The sequence below is a fragment of the Vanellus vanellus genome, assembly GCF_965231255.1.
Source record: "Vanellus vanellus genome assembly, contig: HAP1_SCAFFOLD_35, whole genome shotgun sequence".
NCBI lineage: Eukaryota > Metazoa > Chordata > Aves > Charadriiformes > Charadriidae > Vanellus > Vanellus vanellus.
Window position 1 is genome coordinate 1,729,165 of NW_028128889.1, and position 10,418 is coordinate 1,739,582.

The 10,418-nt window shown below is 49.6% G+C and overlaps 1 pseudogene across 1 annotated transcript; it reads left to right on the forward strand.

Moving 5' to 3' along the window:
- Positions 1-9,482: 9,482 nt before the first annotated feature.
- LOC309683940 (olfactory receptor 14C36-like) lies at positions 9,483-10,418 on the forward strand (annotated as a pseudogene). The gene has a single exon. The product of its transcript is annotated as an olfactory receptor 14C36-like (transcript).

Sequence of the window (10,418 nt, forward strand, 5' to 3'; positions counted from 1 at the left end):
TTAAGTCCCCCCAGGAGAATGCACCAAAGCAGGTACCCACAAAGCAGGACTCTGTCGTGCCGTGGGAGGCAGTGAAGATGCAGCGGGCCCAGGGAAGGGAGACTGGAGAGGTGGGGGAGCTGCCTGAGGAGCCCCAGGACTCTGGTGCTGTGCTGGGGAGCAGGGCAGGCGGGGAGGCCGAGCGGGGCAGAGGCAGTGTGGGCGGGGGATGCCCCGCAGCTGAATGCAGGAGAGCCCGAGAGTGAGCGGGCTCTGCTGGCACTTGGGGCCAGCTCCAGCCCTGGGCTGGTGGGGAGGCTGAGAGCCCGCTCTGCCCGCCAGCAGCTGCTGTGGCCTTCCGAGGGGCTGGGGCTGTGGGGGGAGTGCCCAGAACCCCGCAGTACCCTGTGGCCAGCGCTGCTGTGGGGCCAGCCCAGACTGGGCTGCTCTGCTGGGCTGGGGAGAGGGCAGGGGAGGTGGGGCAGAGCCAGGGAGGCTCTGGATTAGTGTTGATTGAGCCCAGGAGAGAGCAGTTCTTCCAGTGTCTGGGCCACATAATAATACACTGGACCAGAACGATACATAATGGTGTAACACAAAAGGTAGAAAAGGTGGAGAGCAACGGACCAGAACACAGTAGTCTGCCCGGTCCCCATGGTCCTGCCGTATGAAGATAATAACGATGATCGGTCACTCCTGACAACATAGCATGGTTACATGGACCATCTTTTAATAATAAACAATCCCAACTTATATGATGGGACATCACTGCGTTACTGGGGACAGAATCGGGAGTACGGAATAGCATAGATGCTGAGGTCTTAGTGAACAGACTAACTGCTACTACCGATGACCTGACCAAATTGGAACGCCCACTACAGTCATCTTTATCAGCCTTGGGAGCAAGTCAGTGTCTCCAATCAGACATTTTACCTTATTGGGAAGAAAGTGAAAAAAATGATCATCAATTAATTGCAAAAGCCCTCAGAGCAACCCAAGGTAACACCTCTCTTGCCTTGAGTTGTACCCGAGCACACTTGTGGATACAGCTATGGTAGCAGCCATTCTTAGAGAAGGAGGAGGAGGAACCCTACCACTGAAACTTGTAAATTGATTTGGGACAGTGCCTCAGAATTTGAAAAGCAGTTTCAATCCTGGTGGCAATTAATCAAATTCACTTATCACATGGAAAGTGATAAGATTATTGCCTTCATCCTCACAATACACAATGCTTCGGTGTGCACTATATATACAATCACTGCATTAGGACTAAATCACAATGGAACTGTACCCTGTCCCTTAGAGCACAGAGTGTGGTCTCATCAAAAGGAGGAAAGTGGCAAACGGTTGGTGTCAACGCATGCATTGTGAGAGACCAACAAGGTTTCATTTGAGAAAATAACACTCTTGAAGCTCAAGACATCTGTTAAGATACAGAACAAAACATCTACCACTTTGAAATCCACCCAAATGAGATTCCTGAAAGCGTTGTCATAGACATTGGAAAAGGATGTGTCTGCATGGGAACGTTGTGTGAATCTTTATTGATAGCTGATCTTGCTTCCAACATAACCAATCAGCTCAACTTACGTGTATGCAACCTGTCCATGATTGTTGGCTGTGATTTTCATTTCTCTGTACCAATAACTATTCATGACGATTTGTCTTTTGATTACATGTTATATCACCAGCTACAGCCCACACCTATCAGAATGAGTCTAAGTATAATCAAACAGCTCCTTCACCACCCGGATTTAATCAACCTTCTACAACGAACACGAGAGACTGGATAAAAACCTATTATCACAGGCTACGGAGATGTTGAAGAAATACACTGAGTGTTAAAAAGTGTCAAAGGAGGACAAGAACACCACTGGTGGGAAGTCCTGTTTGGATGGTCTCCAAGGGCAACTGGAATACCAAACCTGGTGTTACAGCCTATCGTGATCTTACTGACTGCTGTTATATTATGCTTGCTGTTAAATATTGTCTTATACATTGCAGTTTGGAGGATGGCTAAACAAACTGCATTCCTGTGAAAATATCCCTGTGTATATAATGCCACTTAACCACATTTAACAAAATGCTGTGGAACTAACCAAACAAAAAGTCTCCCTCAAATTATGCTTGGACTGAGGCATTCCCTGTTTATAGGCATAGAGACAAGAGGCAACAAAACAGCAGCTCTACGGACGAGGTAAATTAACGTTAGTCACGGGGCAGATTTTGGTGAGGAACCCCCTCTCTTTCCAGGCCACTTGGTACGTGGCGTGATTTCCTCCCCACCTGAGCCACAAAATAACACACTGGACCAGAATGATACATAATGGTGTACCCTGAAAGAAAGAAAAGGCGGAGAGCGACAGACCAGAACACAATAGTGTGCCTGGTCCCTGTGGCTCCTACCCTTTGAAGATAATAACTACAATCCATCACTACTCACAACATATGGTTGTGGACAACCCCAAGTCCTCGCAACTTCTGGGGCTGTGTAACCAGGCGAAAGTACTGGAATGTTGCATTGTCTGAGCTGGTCCGGAGTGGAAAAGTATCTGACAAAAGTTAATTATCTCAGATCCTAAAAGTAGCGATTCTAGTAAAGACCCTTTGAGCTCTTCTGGATCGCAGTGGGCTGTGGCCAGTATCTCCCCTGAGTGGGGACACCGCTCAGGCTGACACCTCGAGGACTGGAAGGCCAGACTAGTCGAGCCTCAACTACCGCCCCTTGAGGAACACCGATGCACTGTGAGTATTTATCCTAAACTCGGGAAAGGGAAATTGTGACTATAGGCTAGCCTCTCTCCCACCCACCCACCCACCTATGTGTTTGTGATATACACATTAGCTTTATGGATGTGGATATTCTGCTGTTTGTCCATGTACACGTAGGAGTTAAAAGTGGCACCACTTGGCTCGTTAGAGCCATTATGAGTTTATTAACATTATAGCTAAAATGCTATTATGAAATTCCTGATTCCAGGAATCAAAGACCTCTGTCTGTGTGTGGGGGTGTGTGCATGCGCACTTATATGCTTTCCTTATGTGCATATGTATTAACTGGAGATGTGTGCTCTTACCCATATGTATATGTATTGATTTGGAATACTCTATAGCACGTTAGTGTGAATTTCGCCATCTTCGAATCTGTAACTAAGTCGCTGTTCAATTATTTTGTTAAATCACTTTGCAAACCTCTAAATTGGTTAGTGATTAAGTGCTGCTAAAATTCCACCTCTTGATCTACCTTAAATCACTAATAAATTTTTAATCACTGTACATCATAACTGTGTCAAATCTTTCCCTCTGCTCTAACAAACCCATGGGGAGGCTTGCTCTGGAATGGCCCTCCGTGCAGCCAATTAATGCTCCAACACACTTTGGCGTTTGCTGCTGACTTTAACTCCTGGACAGGTTGTTCACTCTCAGTATCTGAGGTTCATGGGCTCAGCTCCAAATACACCATGAGACTCGTTAAAGTGCAGAAAGCCCAAATGAGCAACATCTCTTCCGTAATTTTCTGCAGGGCTTCCAGGCTTGTACAGCTAATTGGAGAGGTCTCACGAGTCTACTTACAGTGGAAGATATCAAGGAGAACCGAAAAAAAAAGTGGTTTTAATTTTGAAGCATTTTTTACTTTATGTTTTCAGTGTACAGAAGTGCTGGCAGCTTTCTCCAACTGATACTGAAGCAGAGGGTGTCCTGAGGATGTCTGCAGAGGCAGCAACAGCTGTCCCCTCGAGGTCCCCCATTGTATGTACAACTTTCCTCCCCACCTCCCCAACCCCACCACTTCTCTTGGGGGCCGCCTGGGACTTACATTCTTTTCCTACATCACATTTCCGCACTGAACTCTGTAGATGAATGTTACAGCTTCTTTGTACCAATTCCCGCCTGATTTAACCTGAGACTTGGCAGTAAATAGACACAGGATTATTATTAATTTTGAACAACCACAATTAAATATAATTATAAATTAACAATTAATATATTATAATTAATTACAAATTAATTATATTATAAAACAATATATTTTAAAATTAATAAATAATAAAATGAAGTAACACTTTTCTCAACTGCATGCCAGGTTCAAACCTCCAATAAGGTCCATCTTCCTCAAGCAATGACCATACATAACACATTTTAGATAAGAGAATAGGAAATGGTAAATATACACACAATTAGTGAGTTGGCTTAAGAGTTAATTCAGCAGACTACCAGAAAACAGGCAACCTTTTAGGTCCCTGAAGGTCAAAGTGTCAACTCCCTGAAGATCAAAGCAGTGAGAGATGACTGAAGGAACCATGTGGAAGGGGAGGTCAAAAATCCTGAGGACTAGGGAAAGAGCACATGGCCAGAAAATATTGAACATATAATGAAATTCTCCATTTGACATGACTCGGGGAAAATTTATTAGTTTTAGTAGGAGTATTCAATCACTTCAGCAAGTGACAAAGTGCTCACAGCTTTTTAAATCTTGACAAAATTTCTGAGGTTCTCAGGCAGAGCTCAGCATCCATTCTTGGCCAAATTCCCAGCCCAGAGCCTTGTCACCAACTCATGTCTCTCGCGATCTCCCTGCCCATCTTCCTGTGGTCACATCTACCTGGCTGCCTCTGCCTCCTGATCCCATGCCCACCTCTAGCAAATGAAGTTGGGGTGTTGTGGGCAACATTTGACAGTCAAATGAAAAATCACTTGTCCATGTGGAAATCAATACTGAGTCACGACTGAGAAAGAAAAGAACCTGTGTTCCATCATGTGCTTGTTAACATCATCAGACTTTGCAAAACTCTTCCTCAAAGACAGACTCTCCTAAAAATCCCTCTGCAACCGTACAGAAATTGAGATGCAAGAATAAACTCATTACAGTTGCTGCACACTAACAAGCTCCCAGGGGAAAGTCACCAAGTGAGGAGAGCCATGGCAGGAATAAAGAGGCTTGGAGGTTCAGCAGGGTCTGCTGAGGCTGTGGGTGATGAAGCTGTTTCAGGGAATTGAAGCGGGCTTCCCTGGGGGCTGATTGGAGCACAAATTCAGAGGCAGTAATTTCAGGATGACAAAGAAAGGAGGCAGAGATGTCCTGTGTCATGTAGCCCCTTGGATGTGCCCTGTCAAGCCAAGGGGCCCAGTGCTGATCCCCAGCCCATTGAAATGGTGATGCTTTTGGTCACCAGGAGCTGAGGTTTCCCTCAGGTCACCACGAGGGCAGAAGCACGCAGAGTGCCTACACCCCCTTGCCTCTCAGACCTGGCACTGCCCAGCTCACCCCAAACCTTTGCCTCTACCCTAACCCAAACACCTAACCTGGAGCTCTCATCTTTAGCCCTTCCCTGAACACTAATGCCAAAGATGAAACCCTCATCAAGTGCCTCAAGCCTAAACCCTAACCCAACTCCCTCATCCTGTCCCTCAACCTCCCTTCCTCTTCAACCCCTCTCTTAAGCCTCACTCATGTTTCCAAGGAGGTAGAAAGAGGAGAGGGATTGTGAGGTTCTGTGGAGAAAGGCCAGGGAGATGAGCTGAGAGGTTAGGGGCAGGCAAGAGGAAGATGAAGGCAAAAGCGTCCTTTCTGGAGAGTAGGTTGGGATGTCATTTCTGCTGGAGGAAGCTGGCTGCTCAGAAGTAGCACTGTGAGGTGCTCCATAAGCCTGAGGGTTTCAACAAAGAGAGAAGGGAATGTGGGGAAGGTCAGAGGAGAGGTGCGTGAGAGGGACAGCACTTAGTTGCTCTCTGTGAGGTCCCTACTCATGCCATGCTAGCCTTAACCCTGGCCCTCACCTCTATCTCTAACCACCCCCAACCCACAAAGCTGACCAGTACTCACATCAATTCCAAGAAGCCCAAAGATCAATCCCAAACCCTCACCCTGAGCCTCACCCTGATCCCCAACCCTAAAAGGGAAGCTCCTACCCCTCACCCTACCCTGAGCATGAAGTAGAAACTCTCAGCAGAATTTCAGGTTTGCCTGAACGCAAACTGCTAACAGAAACCCCAACCCCCTAAGCCCCAGCACCCTCCCTGAGGTGGCATTCTGAGCAGGAAAGCTTGAGGGTCTTGGGGAAATTCACAGAAGAACTGGTCCAGGGCATTGCCTTGGTGGACTGGTAGGGAAAAATGTATTAGCGTTGTGCAGCAGAGCATGGAACAACTGCAGCCTTAGTCTGCTGTTGTCATTTTGACACAAGTCCTGCTGCTCATCAGGGTCTCACAGGACAAGGGTTTGCAGATGGCAACCTAGCGGTCATAGGCCATGTGTTGTGGTTTCACCCCAGCCAGCAAATAGGACCACACAGCCTCTCTCTCAGCCCTGCTTTCCATCCCAGAAAGGTAGGGAGAAAAAGATGAGAAAGGAAAAAAAAAAACCAAACTCTTGTGGGTTGAGATAAAGACAGTTTAATAGAACAATAAGGAAAAGGAAAATAACACTAATAATAACAAGAATGGTAAAAGAATATACAATACACAAGTCCCTCTCACTATCTGGTATATTGGTTTCCCAGCCCGACCCAAGCACAGATCACAGATTCTTCACGACAGCAAGCCTCCATTTACATACTGAGCATGACATCATCATGTTATGTCTGTGCTCCTTCTCAGCTTCTGTGGGAAGCTGGAAAAAGTCCTTGACCAGTATAGACTTCACTTAGCAACAGCTAAACCAATACGCATCATTGACATTCCTTTCATACCCAGTCTGAAAACACAGCAACAATTAGAAAGAAAATTAACTCTCTCTCAGCTGAAACCAGGGCACTGTGACAGTGAGAAGAGGGCACTAAGCTCACACCAAGGAGACAAAGAGAAAGGCCTGTGCAGCACATCCCATGTAGGAGATGGCCCTGTTGTCCCAGAGGGAACTGCCCATGGATTTGGGGAGAGTGGTAGAGATGTTGCCAAGGTCCAGCAGGGAAAGGCTGAGGAGGAAGGAGTACATGGGGTGTGGAGGCGGTGGTCTCAGGCTATGGCTGTGATGATGAGGGGGAAGGGAATACTGCTTTAGCCCGAGGGCTTCCAGCTTGGGATGAGACGCCTGCATTCCCTCAGCTGAATCGCTGCCCTGCACAGGGGAAGCCAACCCCTCCCTGTCCCACCCTGTGTGTCCTTTCATTTAGGGCAGTAATGGCATTTCCAGAGGGGAACATTTACAGCCTTTGCAGGCAACCACACTCTGCTGTGACAAACCATGCTGCTGGAGTCAGTCTCTCTCTGCTCTTTAGAGAGGGACAATTGGTGATTCCTTCTGCTGACTGCAAAGGACATTCCCCAGGGGTGACCTGGAGCATCAGGGGAATCTCCAGGGAGCTGGGGTGGAGACAGTGACCCCTTGGGCTGGGTCTCTTCTCCTGAGCTGATCCAGGCTCCTAGGACAGGGGGAGCTGGTGGCAACCGGGCAGGGCTGTGGTGAGGCAGCTCTGCCCAGGAGCAGCTCCTCTGCAAAGCCCAGCAGGGCCGGGGGCACTGCCTGCAGGTGACAAGGGGAAAGGAGAGAACTCGATTTCAACAGCTCTCTGAAGCGGAAAGACAGCTTAAATCTCACTGCAGGAGAAATCCCCCAACAGCCCTTAACATGGTAAGTCTCTGGCTGCAGGGCAAGGCAGAGGAGAACCCTGGAGGGCTCCTCTAGAGCTGGCCCAGCTCATGGCTGGGAGGATGTGTCTCAGTGTTTCTGCCGGCTTCTCTAGCGCAGAGGAGGAGGACATTTTGTGGAGCTGTTATCAGCTGCCAAAATTGCCAGAAGGACAGGGCATGCCACCTCCCTTCTGCCAAGGGTGGCTGCTGGGGTGGGAAGCCATGGGGTGCACCCCAGGGTGCCCCGGTCTGTCCTTCAGAGCTGTGTCCCTCCACCCCTGGGAGCTGTATGCCGCGTCAGGGACTCTGCTGCTGCCGGGCTCAGCACTCAGCCTGCCCAGGGAGCTCCCCACGGCGCTGCAGGGAGAAGCTCTGGGTAGACGGAGTGACCCACGGCAGGGCAGGGTTCTTCTGCCTGTCAAGGGGGTGATGGGTGGGTCAGGGCTGCTCTTAGCCCCTGCTCACAACCGAGACTTGTCTGGAGGGGACTTTACATGAGTATGACCAGGGCAGCCTTGTCCTGCTCAAGCCTGTTCTTTCTTGAAGCTGTGCTTGGAGTTTTCGCTGGTTTGTCTGCATGGGAATGGAGATAAGGCTGGCTGGCTTAGAAAAGGGCTGGGGCTCCTAAGCCACCACTCTGAGGTTTACGAGGAACCTCAGCAAGTGCCTTCAGCACCCATCAGTCTGCACATAGCACCAGCATCCCCTTTCCAGCTTCCTCAGGCTTTGTGACATGCTGGTTGGCTCCTGCTACTGTGGAGATGCCCATGGGCAGTGCCCCTCCTTTGGGAGGTGTCTGCAAAGCAGAGCTGAGCCCGCAAAGGGTGGGATGAGGTCTGTGAGTGATGAGGGGGCACAGAGGTGGGGACAGAGAAGCAGCACCCAGCAGGGACGCGTTTAGGAAAGAGAGACGTAGGGAGGGAGGGAGAGGGTGCTGCTACCAGAAATGCCGAGGGAGGGGGGATTTGGGCACCTTCCTGCCATCCCCAGCAGGGCAGAAGCCTTCCCCAGAGCAAAGCCTCTTTCTCCTCTCCCACCCAGCAGAGCCTCTGCCCTCCAGGCTGTGGCCTTTCTGCCTGAGTGGCCTCCTCAGCAGCCCCACCCCTGGGGAGGAGAAATTCCCAAGTGACCATCTGCCTGTCCCTGTCCTGCCTGCCTTGGCAGGGACATTGAGGCATTTCTCCATGTTTCCCCGGCTCTCTGTGCTGCCTTTTCCCACCAAGACTGCAGGCTCTTAGCGCTGCCATGGGAGGGTCTGGGACTGAGTTCACATACACCCCCACCACCCTCCACCCCCACCTCAGGACACCCCATCTTTAGGATATTCCTTTCTTTCTTGGGGGTGGAGGGGCTGCTGGGCTGCAGGCTGCTCTCCATCAGCGCACCGCTCTGCTGTAGCATCTCTGTGTCATCCGGGAGCCCCCTGGAGAAGACATGTCTCGCTCTATACTAAGAGACAGCTCCTTTGCATCTCAGGACTCACAATATTTCACTTCCAGTACAGCAGAAATGCAAACAAAATCTGTTTTATAAACAATACTCCAGTGTGGTGGGGCAACTCGAACAAATTAAACAAATCAAAATCTCCAGAGCGCTATGCTGTATTCGAGTGAATTGGGAGCAACAATGGTAAAAAGCTCTTCTCTATCAGAAGCAGATTTCATCTGAAATCACCCTGTGTTCCTGTTGAACATTTGCTGCATGGCAGAACTGACTTCTCCAGAGCCCTCAGCAGCACCCCTGCTCTCCTGGCAGCCTCAGCCAGTACCAGTCGCAGCTCAAGGAAAAGGGAGCTGCACAAACGTTTTAGTGAAAAGACAGAGGCATTTTGAGGGATTTCTAAAAAAATGAAGTAGGTTTTCCTCAGAGAGGTATACCCTAACTTTTCACTGTCTTTTCCTCACTGGACACGACCCTGTGGCAAGAGGCAACAGATGGCCAACAGCAGCTCCATCACCCAGTTCCTCCTGCTGGCATTCGCAGACACACGGGAGCTGCAGCTCTTGCACTTCTGGCTCTTCCTGGGCATCTACCTGGCTGCCCTCCTGGGCAACGGCCTCATCATCACTGCCATCGCCTGCGACCACCGCCTCCACACCCCCATGTACTTCTTCCTCCTCAACCTCTCCCTCCTCGACCTGGGCTCCATCTCCACCACTGTCCCTAAAGCCATGGCCAATTCCCTCTGGGACACCAGGACCATCTCCTATGGGGGGTGTGCTGCACAAGTCTTTCTGCTGGTCTTCTTGATTGGAGCAGAATATTCCCTTCTCACCATCATGGCCTATGACCGATACGTGGCCATCTGCAAACCTCTGCACTACGAGACCCTCCTGGGCAGCAGAGCTTGTGTCCACATGGCAGCAGCTGCCTAGGGCAGTGGCTTTCTCAATTCTGTTCTGCACACTGTTACCACATTTTCAATACCACTCTGCAAAGGCAATGCTGTGAACCAGTTCTTCTGTGAGATTCTGCTCCTCCTCAAGCTCTCCTGCTCAGACTTAAACCTCAGAGAAGCCGGGCTAATTGCAGTTAGTGCATTTTTAATCTTTGCTTGTTTTGTTTTCATCATGCTGTCCTATGTGCAGATCTTCAGGGTGGTGCTGAGGATGCCCTCAGAGCAGGGACGGCACAAAGCCTTTTCCACGTGCCTCCCTCACCTGGCCGTGGTCTTCCTGTTCATCAGCACTTTAATGCTTGCCTACCTGAAGCCCCCCTCCATCTCCTCCCCAACTCTGGATGTGGTGGTTACTGTTGCATACTCAGTAGTGTCTCCAGCAGTGAACCCCCTCATCTACAGCATGAGGAACAAGGAGCTGAAAGACTCGTTGAATAAACTCATCCTACCAGTGGTACTTCAGAAGCAGTGA